We start from the raw sequence: 20,765 nt of genomic DNA on the forward strand, positions 1-20,765 counted from the left end.
TGTTCTCCCTTTCCCTTCCAAGAGCCCCCCAGATAGAGATTTACAGGCAGTTCCTCATCACCCAGTCCAATGAAGAAGAAGAAAAAGAGACTGAGAGTATGAAGTGTAAGAGTTTTATTAAAACTCTATGACCCACACACCTATATCCCCATGGGTTAATAACCTAACGGGTTTAAACTAGTTCAAACATTATCAATTAATTAATGAGTTATAGTGGGACACGAATACCTCTAGATCCCATGATAACCAGAAGTCTATTTATAGCACTAAGAGATTAAGGATTCTTACTTACAACAACATAATTATTCCTCTAGTCATCGGAATACACTTGGAGGAAACGTTGCTAGGGTGATCATTCTCTCATAGTTCGGTCAAATTCTCCATCAAACTAAGACGGAGAAGGTACGTGTTTTAACCGTTGTTAATTATTATCGTAGATCATAGAAAATCGAAGATCCTTATATTAATGTTCATCTTAAAATATTTAACATGTGGTATCAAAGTTTTAGGTCACAAATATTCTATGGTCTCGATAGAATATAATGCAAATTTGATATATATCATTGTATTATAATTTAACATCATAATACTCGTGTAACTCTCTCACTTTACGTTGATATATTTTAGTAGAAGAGAAACTTACGAACTTGTTCATGAAATTTTATATTGATATCCATGCACCTGTTTCAATTTTCGTGAACTATGCTTGGGTTATTTGTATTGTGTTGTCTCAGAGAAAGAAAGTTGAGGAGAGGAGCCGTATGAGTCGGCAGTGTGTGGTGGCCGGAGTGCCTTCATTGGTAACGTCCCGAGATGGGGAAAACACCAATGCCTCTGTGAATCTCCACTTTGGTTGGTGGGCCGATCTCTCTAAGATGGGTTTTTGGAAAATAAAAATAAGAGGGGTGCAGTGTTTGGCTCCGTGAAGAGGTCAAAAATAGGAGTGCTACCTGCCCTCTACGGGGTGGGGCCACCCCGCACCCCACACCCAGCCCTGCATGCGTGAAAAACCCAGTATTTCTTCAATTGGCCGGGGGTCACCAGGACATACGACACACTATTACACTTATCATTTCGGAACAACTAATATTTAGTTCCGAGTCTATTGTCCGACAGAGAAACTATCGAGGGAATACCGCTCTCCATCTTGCTGCAGTGGTGGGGAATGTGGCCATGTGTAAGTGCATAGCAGAGGTTGATCCTTCATCTATCGACGTTGCACGTAATGAAGAGGGAGAAACTCCTCTTTTCTTGGCAGTGCTCTTTGGTAAAAAACAAGCATTCCTAATTTCCTATGCCTTACCCAAATGCTTATCCAAGATCCGGACCTATTTCGCGAAGCCCAAAAGATGAAATATGGTGAGAGAAGAGCATTATGGTGAGACCGAAATATTATTATTGTACCTGAATTAAATATTATTGCTTTCACTTATTATTAATTAATTAGTTTATATTCAAGACGGCGTAAGTAAATATTAAAGAAGGAAAAAGTTGGGAATCCTGATGGGAGCTCCCGCTCCCTTTTTTTTTTTTGGTAGTTTTTTTTTTTTAATTTAGAGATTAAGAGAATATATTTTAATAATATTATAAATTTTTTTAAAAAAACATTTAAAAATATTAAAAAATAATGTGATAAAAAAACCAAAAATAAAAAAATTTTAAATTGGCCTGGCGGGAGCCCAAGCGGTGGGTGTACACCCACTCGTTAAGGAATTAATGCTTCGCTTTTTTTTATTACTAAACATGCAATTATTTGCTCTTCTTTATTATATCGCCGCGCGGTAACCTTAATACACACCACATCATGTACGATAAGAACTTATACCATAATTGTAAGCAAGCATATTCATGTAGCTATGTAACACCCTGTATTTCAGTGTATTTTTACTGAAGGATTATTTTTGATTGTTCAAAAATTTATCCTCTTATTTTAAAATTGGTTGGATTTTTAGTAAGTTTATTTCTATGATTTTAATTTGGTGAAAATTATTTTTATGTGCTTTCTAAATATTTATTTATTGTTATGCATTTAAATTGCTTTTAATATTTAAATTAATTACTGTGGGATTTAATTATTTCAATTTGACTTTACCATTACGTTTAAATTATTTTATTTAACTTGTGGTTTTAAAATCATCTCCGTTGGATCATTTTTGTGACCCAAGTTTTGAGGCTTGGACCTCATTTCTTTTCCCTCCATTTTTCTTTCCTTCCTTTTTCTTTTCTTTCTTTTCTTTTTCTTCTTTATTTTCTCCTTCCCGCGCAACTCCCTCTCCCTCCCTCTCTCTCCGTCCGTTCTTCCTCTCCCCCAGCCCGCCGCCGTGCGCGACACCGCCCAGCCGACCAGCTCCCCCTCCCTCCGGCGACCTCACCTCCCAAATCTCAGCCCCTACCTCGCCGCCGGTAACCCACACGCACCCCACGAAGCCGCGGGCCACCTTCACGCCAGCGCCGCTGTGAGCCAGCGGTGGCCTTCACCGCCCAGCCCGCTAGCTTCCCCAGCCGCCGGCGACCTCACCCCACCAACCTCACCTCCATCCGTGCTGCCGTTAACCACCAGTAGCCCTTCGAAGCCGCGGCACTCTTTCCACCGTTGCGCCGCCGTCGCACCGCCATTGGCCACCATCTTCCTACCACTTCATCCCCGACCTCTTGGCAACCCATTGGACCCAACCCCACCTCCGATCCGTCACCGGTGAAGCTCCACCAACTACATTTCCGATTTGGGCATTTTGGTCTTCTACCGCCCATTTCGCCGCCACCCACGGCAAACCACCGCCACCATTGGCTTCACCGACCTCTCTAGGCCCTACCCTACCATTTTTGGGTCTTCGTTTGTCCTCGTTGAAAAGTGGGTATCTGTGACCCACGGCCACAGTGTATTTTACACTGTGGTGTTGCTCAGAAATCACCACTTGCACCTTCGAGATCCTCCGGAAATTATTATATTGCACTGTAAGTATTTTCCTTAAAGAACTTTCGTGATTTAAATATATTTTTGCACTAACACATATTATCTGTGAATTGGTTTGTTTTGCCGGACTGAGTCCGAGGAGTTTCGGGGGTCGGATGGATTGTGGACGGAGTTGTGTGTTTGTTTGCATTGTGAATTGTGGTTGTTGGTTATGACTTGTTCACGTACATCGCATATTGCATGCATGATCATGTTTATAAAGAAAACTGGGTTTTCGCATGATTGCATACATGTTCATGTGTTTATTGGAATTGGATTTTCATGTGAGTAAAAGGAAAAGAGACTGTAGGGATGGTGGTAAGCAGGGATGGTGCTTGTGTCCCGCTTGTGATTCCCGCCTACAGTGCTCTGTTAAGTATTCATTGTGTGTAAAGGAACTGTAGAGATGGTGGTAAGCAGGGATGGTGGTAGAGTCCCGCCTGTGATTCCCGCCTACGGTGCACGCGATAGGGATGGTGGTAAGCAGGGATGGTGGTTGTGTCCCGCCTGTGATTCCCGCCTACGGTGCACGCGGTAGGGATGGTGGTAAGCAGGGACGGTGGTAGAGTCCCGCCTGCGATTCCCGCCTACAGTGTCCGATAAATGGATTGTTTGTGTGAATCATTTTATGGGAAAATGTTTTATGGATATTTTGGGCCAAAATGGGATTTTTGGCGTGTGTTGGAAATAATCATTTTTCTGGGAAAAAATGATATTTTATGGCTAAATGTATTTTGCTATATTGTTGGTTGCATTAATGTATTTTTATCCCGAGAGTTGTTTGGTTTATACTTACCTGTGGTACCATTTTATGGTATCGCAGATTTTGATGCAGATGATGATGACGAGCCTTAGCTTGGCTCCCTTGGAGGAGTGATCTGGGATTGCTCCTGTTTTGTGAGTTATGTTTTTATCAATTTATGTATTTATCTTTTGTATTATATTTGGGATGACTGTATATTTTTTAAAGATAAATTGTGTTGAATATTTGTATTTAAATTTCTGGTACTTAGTTGACTTATTTATATTATCCGCTACGACTTTTATTGTGCACCTTTGCATGTTGCACACACACTTGAGCACATTTCGTTGGGATGCGTGACCGTGTTGTCACCATCCTGACGTCACGATTCCCTTGTCTTTTGTACGTGGGAGTCGGGGCGTCACAGGTGGTATCAGAGCAGTTCAGCTCTGGGTAAAACCACATGTCCCATAGGTGTAGTACCAGAAAATTTTAAAATTTTGATTTGAAATTATTTTGTTGGGAGTACATTATTTTAATTTAATTTATTTATTTTAATTGTACGTTAATTGTTTGTTATTTATCTTATTTTTGTTATTTTAGTTTATTTAGTTATTTTATTATATGGTAGGCAATTTTACTTGTTTCAATTATTTTCTTGTGTACTATTTCATTTGTTTTATTCCTTTTGTCTTATGATATTTTATTTTGTTGGTTTTATTTTATTTTATTTTATGTGATATGGTTGTATTTTAATTTATTTTACTATAATTATATTTTTTAGTTTGTTTTAAGCTGATAGTGGGGTTAAGGGTTACGCTATGGCAGGAAAATGGTACGACCAAGAAGGCAAGCTAATGAGCCCGAGGATGAATTATCGAGGGGTGATGGAAATTATGCCATGGTGAGGGCGTTGAATAGGATGACGGAGTTTCTTCAGCAGAATTTTCGTCCACAGCAAGGAGAGCAGTACAGGGTGATGCAGGCCGGGTGTACCTATGAGCGCTTCTTAGCGCATAGGACCCCTGCTTTTTCTGGTGAAGAGGATCCATTACGGGCTAGAAGGTGGATTCAAGATCTGGAAAGAACGTTTGAAGTCTGTGGATGCACTGAGGCCCAGAGGGTATTATATGGGAGCTATATGCTGCAAGGTGAAGCGGCAAATTGGTGGGAGACCAAGCGGTCACTTTTAGAGATGGAGTTGGGATCCTTGGCTGCTGTGTCTTGGCAGCGTTTTAAGAAAGAATTTGATGATCGATTCTTTCCTGTTTCGGTGAGACGGCAAATGGCTCGGGATTTCAATAATTTGGTTCAAGGAGACATGACTGTCGAGCAGTATGCAAGGAAATTTATGGAGCTTGGACGGTTTGCTCCTCACCTCATTGCTACGGAAGAGATGCGGGCTGAACGTTTCCAAGAAGGGTTGCGCCCTCAAATCCGCAGGCAGGTCGCATGCTTGGAAATCCAGAACTTTCAGAGGTTGGTCAATGTGGCCTCAATTGCTGAGCGAGAGCGAGGTGCTGTGGTAGGTTCCCCTCCGGGTAAGAAGCGACTGAACGTTGATGGTGAAGGGAGCAGCTCCGGGTCGCCACAGAAGTTTGTGCAAAGGATCGGGGCCAGAGCGCAGGCAGCTTCCGGTATACGTATTGGGGGCCGAGCTCCAGTTTGTGGTAGATGTAATAGAGCCCATGAGGGCGAGTGTCGTCAGGGTTGGAACCAGTGCTTTGAGTGTGGTCAGACAGGGCACTTTGCTCGGGAGTGCCCTAATTGGACCCAAGGGAATCAGGGTGGTCATCGCGGTGGTAGGACTAATCAGAGGCAACTAGTTCAGGCTCGGGTGTATGCGGTGACTCCTGGTAGTGCTGGCGACGAGATTCCAGGGACTCAGGACGCTGGAGTTACGGCAGGTATGGGTCTAATCTTACCTTTCGTAATGGATGCCATGTGTGGTTTATTCTTGGGTTTTGGAAAGTTATGCAAGCTGTATCCATGCCCGTTGGGTGTTGGAGGTTGTGTGATTTTCTTAAGAGTGTTCTGGTTGTATTTGGTATCCTGCTTTAGAGTGATGATTGGCCCTACAAATTTCGAGGACGAAATTTTATTTTAAGGGGGGGAGGATGTAACATCCCGTATTTCAGTGTATTTTTACTGAAGGATTATTTTTGATTGTTCAAAAATTTATCCTCTTATTTTAAAATTGGTTGGATTTTTAGTAAGTTTATTTCTATGATTTTAATTTGGTGAAAATTATTTTTATGTGCTTTCCAAATATTTATTTATTGTTATGCATTTAAATTGCTTTTAATATTTAAATTAATTACTGTGGGATTTAATTATTTCAATTTGACTTTACCATTACGTTTAAATTATTTTATTTAACTTGTGGTTTTAAAATCATCTCCGTTGGATCATTTTTGTGACCCAAGTTATGAGGATTGGACCTCATTTCTTTTCCCTCCATTTTTCTTTCCTTCCTTTTTCTTTTCTTTCTTTTCTTTTTCTTTTTTATTTTCTCCTTCCCGCGCAACTCCCTCTCCCTCCCTCTCTCTCCGTCCGTTCTTCCTCTCCCCCAGCCCACCGCCGTCGTGCCGCCGTGCGCGACACCGCCCAACCGACTAGCTCCCCCTCCCTCCGGCGACCTCACCTCCCAAATCTCAGCCCCTACCTCGCCGCCGGTAGCCCACACGCACCCCACGAAGCCGCGGGCCACCTTCACGCCAGCGCCGCCGTGAGCCGGCGGTGGCCTTCACCGCCCAGCCCGCTAGCTTCCCCAGCCGCCGGCGACCTCACCCCACCAACCTCACCTCCATCCGTGCCGCCGTTAACCACCAGTAGCCCTTCGAAGCCGCGGCACTCTTTCCGCCGTTGCGCCGCCGTCGCACCGCCATTGGCCACCATCTTCCAACCACTTCATCCCCGACCTCTTGGCAACCCATTGGACCCAACTCCACCTCCGATCCGTCACCGGTGAAGCTCCACCAACTACATTTCCGATTTGGGCATTTTGGTCTTCTACCGCCCATTTCGCCGCCACCTACGGCAAACCACCGCCACCATTGGCTTCACCGACCTCTCTAGGCCCTACCCTACCATTTTTGGGTCTTCGTTTGTCCTCGTTGAAAAGTGGGTATCTGTGACCCACGGCCACAGTGTATTTTACACTGTGGTGTTGCTCAGAAATCACCACTTGCAACTTCGAGATCCTCCGGAAATTATTATATTGCACTGTAAGTATTTTCCTTAAAGAACTTTCGTGATTTAAATATATTTTTGCACTAACACATATTATCTGTGAATTGGTTTGTTTTGCCGGACTGAGTCCGAGGAGTTTCGGGGGTCGGATGGATTGTGGACGGAGTTGTGTGTTTGTTTGCATTGTGAATTGTGGTTATTGGTTATGACTTGTTCACGTACATCGCATATTGCATGCATGATCATGTTTATAAAGAAAACTGGGTTTTCGCATGATTGCATACATGTTCATGTGTTTATTGGAATTGGATTTTCATGTGAGTAAAAGGAAAAGAGACTGTAGGGATGGTGGTAAGCAGGGATGGTGGTTGTGTCCCGCCTATGATTCCCGCCTACAGTGCTCTGTTAAGTTTTCATTGTGTGTAAAGGAACTGTAGGGATGGTGGTAAGCAGGGATGGTGGTAGAGTCCCGCCTGTGATTCCCGCCTACGGTGCACGCGATAGGGATGGTGGTTGTGTCCCGCCTGTGATTCCCGCCTACGGTGCACGCGGTAGGGATGGTGGTAAGCAGGGACGGTGGTAGAGTCCCGCCTGCGATTCCCGCCTACAGTGTCCGATAAATGGATTGTTTGTGTGAATCATTTTATGGGAAAATGTTTTATGGATATTTTGGGCCAAAATGGGATTTTTGGCGTGTGTTGGAAATAATCATTTTTCTGGGAAAAAATGATATTTTATGGCTAAATGTATTTTGCTATATTGTTGGTTGCATTAATGTATTTTTATCCCGAGAGTTGTTTGGTTTATACTTACCTGTGGTACCATTTTATGGTATCGCAGATTTTGATGCAGATGATGATGACGAGCCTTAGCTTGGCTCCCTTGGAGGAGTGATCTGGGATTGCTCCTGTTTAGTGAGTTATGTTTTTATCAATTTATGTATTTATCTTTTGTATTATATTTGGGATGACTGTATATTTTTTAAAGATAAATTGTGTTGAATATTTGTATTTAAATTTCTGGTACTTAGTTGACTTATTTATATTATCCGCTGTGACTTTTATTGTGCACCTTTGCATGTTGCACACACACTTGAGCACATTTCGTTGGGATGCGTGACCGTGTTGTCACCATCCTGACGTCACGATTCCCTTGTCTTTTGTACGTGGGAGTCGGGGCGTCACAAGCTAGAATATTAATCTAGCCGACACTAACAAGATTCTCTCTATTTATTGAACTTAATTCGTAGTATTCGTTTAGTATAAATTGTCAGTTTGACCTTTATTGATGTTGTGAAAAATAATGACAAAAAGTTGGATAAAACATAAATCAATTACACATGTACAAATTTACGTAGTTTGACAACATACCAATATCTACGAAGTTGCTGAAGACTTTATTCAGATGAAAGTAGAAATACACTGTGGAGCAATATAATATTTCTCTCACACACTCTCTAGGGCATCTCCCTCAATTTCATGAAGAAATTGTCAATATCTATCTATCTACTTTAATAAATGCATATGTGTGTGCGTGTGTGCGGCATAGTGAAAATTCTAAAGCAGCAATTCTCGAGTTTTTTGCTAGTTGTAGCGAGGAGTCGAGCGAACTTTACTGCGCGCAATCTTTGCTTGAACCAACTATCAAGTAAGACTCGAGCAAATTCTCTGCATGAGCTTCACTCGAGCGACCTATCACGTGAATGTTGAGCGAACTTTTTATCTCTCATTTCTCAAGTCACAAATTAGGCTCCACAAACCTAATAATCTATCACTTGAAGACTGGTTCAACCACATGTATCAACAATCTGCCTCCAGAAATGGATCCTCAGCCTCTGCAACTCATAGCTCCTATTTTCAAGCTAAAAGATCAACTGAAGTTGCACATAACTTCAATTTCTCAAGTGTAGTGCCCTTGGTCAACATATCTCTAGGCAACTTCCAACTCTCACTGCACAAGCAATGTTTGATCTCGTACAGACCCTAGCATACATCAGAGAACAAATAGCTGAGGCCTCCTTCTCTAACTTGGGTGATTGACCACTCCCTACTCTTTCTGTCATCCTACTCAGTCTTTAGTCGATGTACCCGCATTTTGTACAGTGCCTTCTTCCGTTCTTCATGTTCGGCCAACTCCCATGTATGATTTCCTAACTAAGAATCTATCTCATCTTTCACAACTGACCCCCACTTGCTCAAACTCTCATCTCGAAAGATTTCTTCGTAACTCTATGACTCAGCATTTTCAGTCAACAGAATATAATTCAAGGTGGATGAATACCGTTGTAGAGATCTGGTAATCTTGGAAGACCTATGTACAACCATTGTAGGTGTAGAAGTCTCTGGAAACGACTGTAAAACAATGGTAATGGGTGCACTTGACCCACTCTCCCTGTCACTCACTCCTCTATTGGGTGCCTCAAACTCACTCTCCCCATCTCTCACACCTCTACTCTGCACTATGATCTCAGGAGGTTTACCTAGGCTTACAAACTCAGATTCATGAGGAACTGCAAAATTGACCCATTTTTACTTTCCTAATCTCAGATTCAGAAGTACCTTCGTTCCCTTCTTTTTCACGTCAAAATGAAATATTAACGCAAAAATGTGTACATTTGCGACGAAATTGGTTGACATTAATAAAAGATAGGAGCGACGCAAAAAACATTTCGAACGGTAAGAAAAGTCCTATTTGTGGCGATCAATATCGTCGCAAATAGTCTCACATGTTGTCGCAAAAAAAAAAAAAAAACCAACCTTGCATGGTTAACTATTGCCGGTATAATTTTTCCCGACAATTTTTTCTCACCAGAAAAATATCATTTATAATACCATTTTTGGTCTCAAATAATTTTCCCAATGATTATATCGCCACAAAAAGTATGTTTCGTCGTGAAGGTCGCACACTTTTTTTGGTCGCAAATACTAATTTGCGTCGATTAAGATTGACATAAATAAGTATTTGTGACAAAAACATTATTTCCCGCAAACATATACTACCGGAAATAGTATGGTACAAAATAAAAAATATATAATATTGAAAAAAATACATTAAAACAGTACACATATCTTAAATTAAATTACAATCCATAAAATAATTACACAAAAAACTTGCTTTATATTCTAAGCAATTACATTATATTACATTCCATATATAAAGCAATTACATTATATTCGAAGTGTGGAACTTTAGTCTTCTCAAGGCACATCAAAGTACAAGATTTGTGCGCATGTATTATCAAGTACAATATACTAGCAGAAATCTTTGTATTAGGTTCCTGCAAAAATATTCGACATCACCCTCAAATCAATTATAGTGAAGCAGCCCCCTAAAAGAGAAAAGAACAAAATAAAGTAGTACCTCTTGAATCATTCACAAGCAAAAAAGCTTTATATGCACCAATAGCGATATAAAAAGACATGTGCATCACAATTACAAATTCACTTCTTCTCAATTATCACAATCAATACATTTAACGACATATATAAATATAAATCTGCCCATACTATCAATTTCTTGCACATATAAACTCCATACACGACCTACCAATTTGCAAAACTTTTCTAGCTAGCTCAACTACAAACTTCCTTAGTTCATGAAATCAACACCATATCATGCAACTGCACACACATATGTATTCTTGGTGTGAACATCATATTGCACAATTTTTTTTTTAAGTACTGGAAATTCACTTGAAGGAAATGAAGAAAGAGTTACAGTCCATGTCCCATAAAATAATGGAAATTCACTTGAAGAAAATAGGTCAATAGATATAATATGTATGCATCTTTCTTTCAAATCGCAGTATATGCAATATATATTTTCCCCAAAAGATGAACACTACAACAAATTTGAGATTTTGGGACGATATTATTTAGGGATGAAATTTCTTTTGTCCCTAAAAGTCATTTATTGGGACGAAATTTAAATTTCATCCCAAAAAATTGATGACTTTACAAAATCGTTCGAACGTTAAAATAACCGTTCGAACAGTATTTTCTGTGACGAATTAAATCGTCTCAAAAAAATTTTCCCGTTCGAACATAAAAAAATATGTTCGAACAGTAAAATTTGGCGGATAATTACTTTATTATGGCGGGAAAAGTTCAAAAACGTTCGAACGATAATTTGTTGTGTTCGAACGGAAAATATTTGGTGGCAAATCCTGGCGGGAAGATTTTTAAACCGTTCGAACGGAATATATTTAGTTAGAACATATTCAAGCACCACATTTATACATTCGAAGGTATAATATTAATCTCGGAACTCAATATATAAAAAATCTCTATCATATATACAAATTCATTAATTAATTTTATGTAATTAATTTTAAAATATTTTAATAATTTCTTTTACGTTAAATAAGATTTTTAGTTAAATAAATATTATCAACCACATATATATTAATCAACCAAATAAAGTAAATTATCAAAATGCCATATATATTGTTCATAACTATAACAAAAGAAAATATAAATAAAAGATAAAAACTACTGTGATGCGAGGTCTCTACACACATCCTCGACTGCAGCTAATTGTGTCTCTACCTGTGTCAGTCGAGTACTAAGTGTGACCTGAGTTGCATTATTGGCATTAATCGTTGTACGTAACTCATTAACCTCTGTACGTAACCCAGAGACGGTAGCCATAATCTCTGTACGCAACTCAGACATGGCAGTATGCACTGCATCAATCACTGCTGATGTGTGTACGCCGATCTCAGCACGCAATATGTCAGCCATCTCCTCGCGAATATATGTGCGTAATGCCTCGGCCTGTGTAGATGTCTCACCAGCCGATACTCCAGTATCTCCCGGCTGTGCATCTCTGAATCTCAGCCCTGTCAGGAACAACCCCACGAAAACGAAATCTAGAGTGTCCCGTGCTCCGTGATAGGGTGGTGCTGTTGATCGGTGCCATCGGAAATAAGGAACGCTCGGCAGGTTCGGACACAGCCCCGGCATGTAGCAAAAATCGAGTGATGAGGATCCCAAATAGCAGTTTATCTGTCGTAATGAACCGTGCCTCTGATCGGATCCTCTCAAATATATAACCAACGAGGTCGATCGAGATGCCACGAGCGACCCGTATCATAAATATCGCTCGATCCATGCCGACCTCGGTCTTGTGCTGCCGTGGGTCAATATTGTTGGCAATGATCAAATTCATGATCTTGAAGAAAGAAGATAAATCTGCCTGCCTAATACTCTTCGTCCCATCGTACACTAGAACATCTGGACCAACAATCAAGTCTCTGACCTCATGATCAGCAAGTGTATCGATCTCATCTGTGTAATCTGGTCCCTCGTCCTGAGACATAGCTGCATCACCTGAAGGATCAGACTCTCTAGGCGGCAGGTTTGGATAGGCATCAAGAAGCCTAGGAATACCCAGATATGCAGCGAGTCCGTCCGCTGAAAATATAACAGGAGCTCCTCGGACACAGATCCTATATACCCCTCCATCGTCTGGGCTGGCAGCATCGGGCTCTTTATAAAACTCAGTAACGATCTCAATGAAGGAAACGAGCTCCATTCCTTCTTCTCGCTGATCTAAGATTGGTGCCCAACCACGATCATTGAATACTGATGGGAGGGAATGACCCTCCCATATAAGAGCTACAAAATCAGACAGTTTTACCTGTCACTCAAGTAAAACGGTCCGCTCTCGAACTGTTTGGATGGAAGGTTCTCCTGATCTACCACGTTTACGGGATGGTCATTAAATATAAAAGTATTAAATATTTTATCCATATATGTGATTATAAAATATTATACTTTTCATAATTTCTTTTAATTAATTTTTTTTAATATAATTAATCATTTTCAACGATGCCGCCAAAACGACAAAGAAGAAATGTACCTCCTCCAAGTCCAAATCCTGAACCTATTGAGGACTCCCCACCCGAAATCCGTTCCTGAAGATCAGGTTAACACGCAAGAGAAAAATAGCCAATCAACACCTACCAGTAAGGAAATATTGTGGTTGATAATTAATTATATAGTTAATACTTTTGTCTGAATAACTATATAACTATAATTATACTAATATCATATAGTTGATGCATCTGTACGTCACGGTCGTGACTATACACGTGGCATCTCTCTTGAGAAAAATAGAAGGTATGAAAAACTCAAGATCACCATTCCTGATAGTTCCACTGCTATATTGGCACAGTAGTTCGAGCTTATGCTCCATTTTATGTGCACTCATGGCGAGATGTTCCAAATGAGATTAAGGAGCTCGATGTCGTGTACTAGTGAGTTTATTTTGAGAGTACATTTTTTCACCTAGATTTATATATCATATTTTTTACCTGATTCACTTATTAAGATGAATTTGACTCGACTTTGGCCTTAGCGAGGATTTGAGAACCATGAATGAGTTGATGACTACACTATTCCGACGTCACAAGGGATGATGTCATGACCACTTCAAGAAGTTTGAGACATTAGAAGAGACTGCGCAATCTCCTTTCCAGCAGATGAAGTTAGATGATTAGAGAAAGTATTGTGATCTTTTCGCATCTCTAGATTATCAAGTATTTTACATTTATATCCTTTAATTATTTACATTTATATTCGTTCTATATATTATATATATATATATTATAATTAACATTCCTAATTAATTTTGTAGCACTTGAGTTTTATAAATGCACAGAATAGATCCGCTCTGATTATCCACCATCATGTCGGTTCAATGTCATTCAACCATCTTACTGAAAAAATGATAATTAAAAAATTATAGAATTCATTTATTTTTCTGATATTCTTTTATTTAAGTACTAAAATTATCTTTTTAAGATTGCTAATGTCACTTTGTTAGAAACGTGATGATCCTAAAAACTTTTTCCTCATTCATGTTTATACTGCTGCTCACACTAATGAGCGTAGTGAGTGGATGGATCCTGCCGCTGTAGATAAGTATGTAAACAGTGTTAATTTTGTTAAATAAATTATGCAACATGTGAATAATTTATTTTTTATTTCTATTTCTTTTAATACGTTACTTATTAACGATGTGTTTTCTTTCAAATTGCAGGAAAAAATAATGGAGATGCAGTCAGCTTCTGGGGAATCCTCTCCTAATGACATAGACATATTCACACAAGTGCTCGGGCCGCAGTCTAGTATGGCAAGAGGTTTGGGACGATCTTTCAAGCATAGATGTTCATTCTCTTCAACCTCATCGACTTCACAAATTATTAATCTTACCAAAGATTTAGAAGTTGCACGGCGTGAGAATGAGTATATGAGGTCGAAACGGCAAAAGTTAGAATCTCTCTTAGAGTGACAGTCTCATTTAGAGACACATTTGCAGGACCAATAGAGAGATCAGGAGGAAAGAATACGCATTGAAGTCCAAGAGCAAGTGTAGCGGGAGATGATGGTGCAAATGAAGCATGTTACGTCATTGCAACAAAATCGCGATGGGTGAGGAAAGAAGAAGAAATGAATTTTATCAATTTTATCAGGGTATATAACTAATTTTAATATCTAATTTTGAAATTTTATAAGGCATTGTTAGTTGTTAATTGATGGTGTGTAATATGATACAATTGGTATGTTTTTAAATTTTATGAAATTAGTATTTCTGATCTGTACGTTTGAATATAAATTAAAAATGTTCGAACATTGGTTCACATTCGAACCAACATTCGAATGTGAATACACAAAATTATATTGTAACATTCGAACGTGGGTCTCAACGTTCGAACGTACTCACCCTCAAATGAACAAAACATTGAAATGATTAAACGATTAACGTTCGAACAAACCTCCAAACATATCACTTGCGTTTGAACGCTTCTTCGTTAACATTCGAAATAACGTTTGAACGATAAACCCGTTATGTTTGAACATTGGTCAGTTAACGTTCGAACGTTTATTGCAATTAACGTTCGGACGCATAAACGTTCGAACGTAAATATGATACGTTCGACCTTGAATCAACGAACGTCAACTTCTGTCATTTGAACGCCAATCGATCGGGTTGCCGTTGGAACGTTTAATTGGACATCCGAACGTTATTTTCTGTGACAGATCTCAACCATCACAAAAAAATGGAACGTTTGAACGTTACTTTAGTGACGGTTCAACAGTAAACCGTCACCAATTGTTTTCTGTGATGCACATTAAGTGACAGTCATAGTGACGGTTTCAAACCATCACCAAATATATTTAGTGACGTTTTCGTAATTTTTTGTGATGTTTTCTCTTTCACAAAAACAAATTGTGTTGTAGTGTTCTCATATTCTCGAGTCCACAAGAATCTTCTAGGTCTTTTACTTTGTTATTATTCCATTTTCATTACATTGATGAAAGCACATATATATATATATATATTTATATTTTTTTTTTCTCGGCTGATGAGAGCATATATATTTTGTTGTAACATATTTTTACCTTTTTGCTTTTAGTATTTTACTTTTATTAGGTTGAGTGTGCATAGACATCTTTTAATAATGCAAATGATAAATATTTGAGTAGTATTTTACGGGCCGCACATGCAAAAGAAAAATTTTGCGTGTGGCCCCGTAAAATGCTCCCATGTGACTGTAGCATCACCTTTTAAATAGCTTCGCATCAAATACATGTAATGCTTTTTCTTCAACAGTTTTCTTCCAGTGAAGGGCCTGGAATCTTTTATGGATGACTTCTTTAGTATTATTCACAAATGATTTTATTACTATTTAGAGATTTTTATTTCATTGTATTTCCCAAATGAAAGTGAGATTAGAGTTCATTTGTTTAAAAAGAAAATCTTGAATTACTTACGGTATGAAAAAACCAGTTGGAAAATAATCAAGTCTTACTCGGCCTCTCTCAAAAATAAAAAATCGTGCTGGGCCAATGACAGAGGAGATCGGCTTAAAAAGAAGTTTAGATAGTGAGTTAAGTTAAAAAGAGATGAGATTATAAGAGTTTAAAATTGAATAAAATATTATTAGAATATTATTTTTTAATATTATTTTTATTTTAAGATTTGAAAAAGTTGAATTGTTTATTATATTTTGTTTAAAAATTTAAAAAGATTATAATAATTAGATAAGATAAATTGATATAAACTCATTATCCAAACAAAGCCTCACAACATTGAGTAAATTTAAGTATATTTAAGTATTTAATATTAAACCGGGGGATATTTTTAATTTAGTAACAAGTAATGATATCATATTTTTAATTTAATTTAATAATGAGTATATTAAAATACTTTTTCTATCTATTCAAATCTTCTAGACGAGTGATATTTTTACATCAGAATAAAGGTCTGAATTTTAAATTCTAACTCTATATTTTATCTAATTAATTAAGCATTTCACGTGATAAGTCCGTTTATTAAAAGGGAGAATTGCCCATACATAAATAGAAGTATTAATATATATTATAAAGGGATCAATTTAATTTTTTACATTAATTTCAAATTTCGAGACAGGTCTTGTCACATCACAAATTATATTTTAAAGATATAAATTGATGGATAGTGATAAATTTAGTTATTTAATATATATTCAATGGATTGTAAGTCATGTATTTTGGCAATAATAATTTGCTTATTCTGTTAAAAAAAGGAAAGAAAAAATATACAAATGCTCTTGATCAACCTATCATGCGCCTAGTTTATAATCACCCTCAAATTATCAATTTTGATATTCACTTTAAAACCACGTATCCATATATATAATTGTTGTTTGGTTTATGTAAATGCAACGGAAACAGTGTAAAAATAGAAGTAAAAGTGATCAGATTCGAGGTTGATATGATTGGCTTCCAAGAAATAGAATGTCGAGACGCGACTGATCATGAGACGTATAGAATACATGACGCCTTTTATTTTTGGGACAATGAGAAAAAATGCTAATGGTGTCCTTGCATTCCACCGACAAATGTAAATGTAAATGTAATTTTATTTTATTTTTTAATTATTTTTATATATTTTTATAAAAAAATTCAATTCACTAATAGTCACTTCTTTAATTATTAAATTAAAAAATTAAAAAAAGATCTATCTATTCTCAATTTAAATAGCATTTTCCTTTCTTCTGACATGTTCTATCGATCAAGTAGAAGGCGTTTTCCAGAAAGTGGAAAATGAGCTACAACAAAAAATAATTTAAAAAAAAAAAGGATGAAAAACTAAAGTATATATGTTAATGAGAAACAATAAGCTGCCACCTTTGCTACTAGTGTTGTGTTGAAAATGTGATACTTAATTTGTCAATTAATAAAAAAAGCCATGCATGAAACATGCATGATACATATCCTTCCCCTTCTCCTTTTTAAAAGTGAGACTATCGTTCTTTTGTTTAGGGAAAGAAAGATAGAATTACGTACAGTAGTGTGAAAAGCAACTTGGAACATACCTTGCTTGGAGCTCCACGTCTTGCGGGACCTAGCTATCTCATAGAGATAAATTATGACAACCATTTAATTTTTTTTTTTTTTTTTTTGATAAATTGTTTAAATGGAAGAGATTTTTTATTTTTTTTAAAAATAGAGCTATGAAAGTATTATAATTGTACGGAAATACTCTTCAATAATTTAAAATATATGAGATTATAAAAAACAATTGTAAAAATTGTTGTGTCATGTCCGACATGGTATTTTTTACTTTGTGATGCATTTGATTCGTTAACAATGGTTGGTTTATGTCGTCCGATAATCTTATTTATTAGTTATGGATCTTATAATATTTATTATATATTATGGACATAAATTTTTTGGACAACATTAAAGCCTCGTTTGAGAACCTCTCTTAACTCATCTCATCTCATTTTCTTCCTAAACATCACTTAAACAAACGATAGTGCTAGAGACAATTACAAGTTGTTAAATGGATGCGCACTCATTTTGAAAATGAGTGGAATTCACTATTAAAAATTAATTTTTTCATATGTGTTTCATATTTATTCATTTTTTTAAGAGAATTGATACATATATAAAGAGATTACACAAAGTAAACCTACAAATTACTGATGTGGTTTCATGGGATCCGTTAGATCTAGTTTAGAATAAAAATATCTTTACGATCTGACGTATCGCATCAAACCATATCAGTTTGTTGATATACTTTTGTATAATTCCTTTGTGTCTAAAGTATTTCATTTTTTTCAAATGAGTGCGGCACTTGCGTAGTACTCTATTACTACAAATATCATTTTTCCAAACACAAATACTTTTCAATTTTAAATTTTTAACTTTTTCATCTAATTATTACAAATTTATAACTTTTTCAAACTTCCAGACAAAACATAATAAACAATTCAATTTTTTCAAATAAAAAACAAATATAACATTAACAAATTATATTGTAACAATATTTTAACTTTATAATATTTTTATTCAAATTTTTCTCTCATTTTCCAAAACCTAAGAAAACATCTCAACTCAAACCATTTCATTATTATTCACAATTTCACAAACCATTTCACTATTATTTATAGATTTTTCATTTCATCTTATTGTCCAAATGAGGCTTAAATGTTCAATAAATGTTGTTAACAGTAATGTTAGATATTGTCTTGGGCTGATTTACAAGTGTTATGCACTCAATTTGAAAAAGAGTGGAGTTTACATATAAAAAATTAATTTTTTATGTGAATCTCATATTTATTCACTTTATTTAAAAGAGTGTGCAACGCTTACGAACTCTATGATTGTAAATATAATTTATTAATCCACTTCCCATGCATCCATGGAATAATCTTTCTTTTTAGAAGTATGTTTCCTTTTTATTTACATATCAAACAAAGTGCTGTTTTGAAAGTGTGAATGGCACAGGATTTGGTTTCTCGAGTATAAATCAACACGCAGTACCCACCAGCACTAGTAGTGTCATCGGCTGCATGCCATATATCCATATATCTAAATTTTGTCTGGCTTCCTATCTTCATCCAAGCACTAGAATAGTAATCGTATACCTAGAATTGGAAAGGAGAGCAACAATGGATCCGACGATGACAGATGATCTAAGGAATCCAGAATTGGGGAACTTATTGTTCGAAAAGGCCATGAAAGGGAGATGGGATGAATTCGTCGATATATGTACGGAAAACCCAATGTCTCTGGTGGCCGGGATCACCAGGTTGAAGGACACACTGTTACACCTAGCCGTCTCCGACGGTCAAGTGGAGACGGTCCGAAAACTCAAAGATATCATCATCTCCAGTCAATTACACCTAGCTGTCTCCGACGGTCAAGTGGAGACGGTCAAGTGTTTTGAATGAATTTATGATTTTTTTAAAATGTTTTAATGAGTTTAAAAAATATTTGAAAAAAAATAAAAAGAGAAGAAAATTGTAATTTGTACTGTTGGTACATTAATGCAGGCCGGATCACCTTTCTCGATGGCACTAGCTTTGTCCTTTATTAAATGAGTCAAACTCATTTTAAACTATGCTTAACTTGTATAAGTTAGAATTACAATCACATCTTAATTTAATATTAATTTAAAATTTTAAGAGGGAATTGTACTATTTCTGATGTACAGATAAATGTGGTTTAAGTTCCTACGAATATACACGTACGAGTCTCATGAGCATATATATATATATATATAGTTGAGTTTTGCTACACAACCTCAATCACACTCCACATTCCACATTTTTTTAAATTTTTTAATATTTGTTTTAAATTTTTTTTCGAGTTTATTTTTTTTAAATTATTTCAAATTTTCTATTCATTATTCATATAATAAATATTTAATAAAAGAAAAAAATAATAAAAATTAAAAAAAATATAGAGTGTGGAGTGTGAGGAGGTTGTGAAGATTTTTTATATATAGTTATGTATAAGTGTATATATATAAAACTCAAACTATTTATGTAAATTCAAAAAATACAACGGCCCTAGCTAGGATCAACTTTTATCAAACCTGCTTTCATGTTGAGGAGGGCATGCATGCAGTTTTATGTTCTTTTGATTCATTTGCCATATATATATGCGCATGCGCTACTGATTGAACCTCTTTTTTCTCCTCAAGTACGACACGCAATGGGAATAGATCAAGTACAGACCGCTAAAGAGAACCCTGAAATTGCAATGGGATTACATGTTGAAGTACAGTCTGAAGAGAACCCTGAAATAACAATGGGATTACATGTTGAAGTACAGACCGCTGAAGAGAACCCTGAAACATCTACAATAAATCCAGGCAAGCAACTCGCGTAATATTCTCATGAGACAATCGTTAGCTAAGGAATTTTACAAAAGTAAATTTATAAAATAACGTAATTTTATGTAAATCGTTAGATTTACTTTATAATAAAAGTTACATCAATTTATGAGTTTATTTTTATGAAATCATTTTATGACTAAAATATGTACATCTCCAATAATCTGACTGTTTGTGAGTACAGTAAAATTGTTGAATCCGTAGTATGGAGCATGATTGTGAAGGTAATGCATGGGATCAGAAAACATACATATCATGTTCATGTATACATATAATAATTGTCAGTCAAATTTTCAAAGTACTACATCAAATTTTTTTAACAAATTAATGATCACATGAAATTTTCAATCCTAGTTTCAGAATTCAATCTTCAAGAGGTTAGCCTGGTATAAATTAACTAGAACTTTTGAAATTTTTTATTTTGGCATGCATGAGATCAAATGGCCGCGGTTTATTGAAAGAATTATAAAAATAATATTCATAAATTGACGTATCATGATATTATTATTTCATCAAATCCATTTTATAATTATAAAAAAATTGATAAATATCTATCGTAAAAACATCAAGCAACGTGCTGTTGTTAAATTATATATATTCTTTTTATGGCTGTATTTATAGGCCTAGTAGATACATAAATTACTTGTACGTATCTTCTGCAGAATCCAAAGTTACCACTACCAATGAAGCAGCTTGGAACCG

Source organism: Juglans microcarpa x Juglans regia, chromosome 4S (genome assembly GCF_004785595.1).
Source record: "Juglans microcarpa x Juglans regia isolate MS1-56 chromosome 4S, Jm3101_v1.0, whole genome shotgun sequence".
Classification (NCBI taxonomy): Eukaryota; Viridiplantae; Streptophyta; class Magnoliopsida; order Fagales; family Juglandaceae; genus Juglans; species Juglans microcarpa x Juglans regia.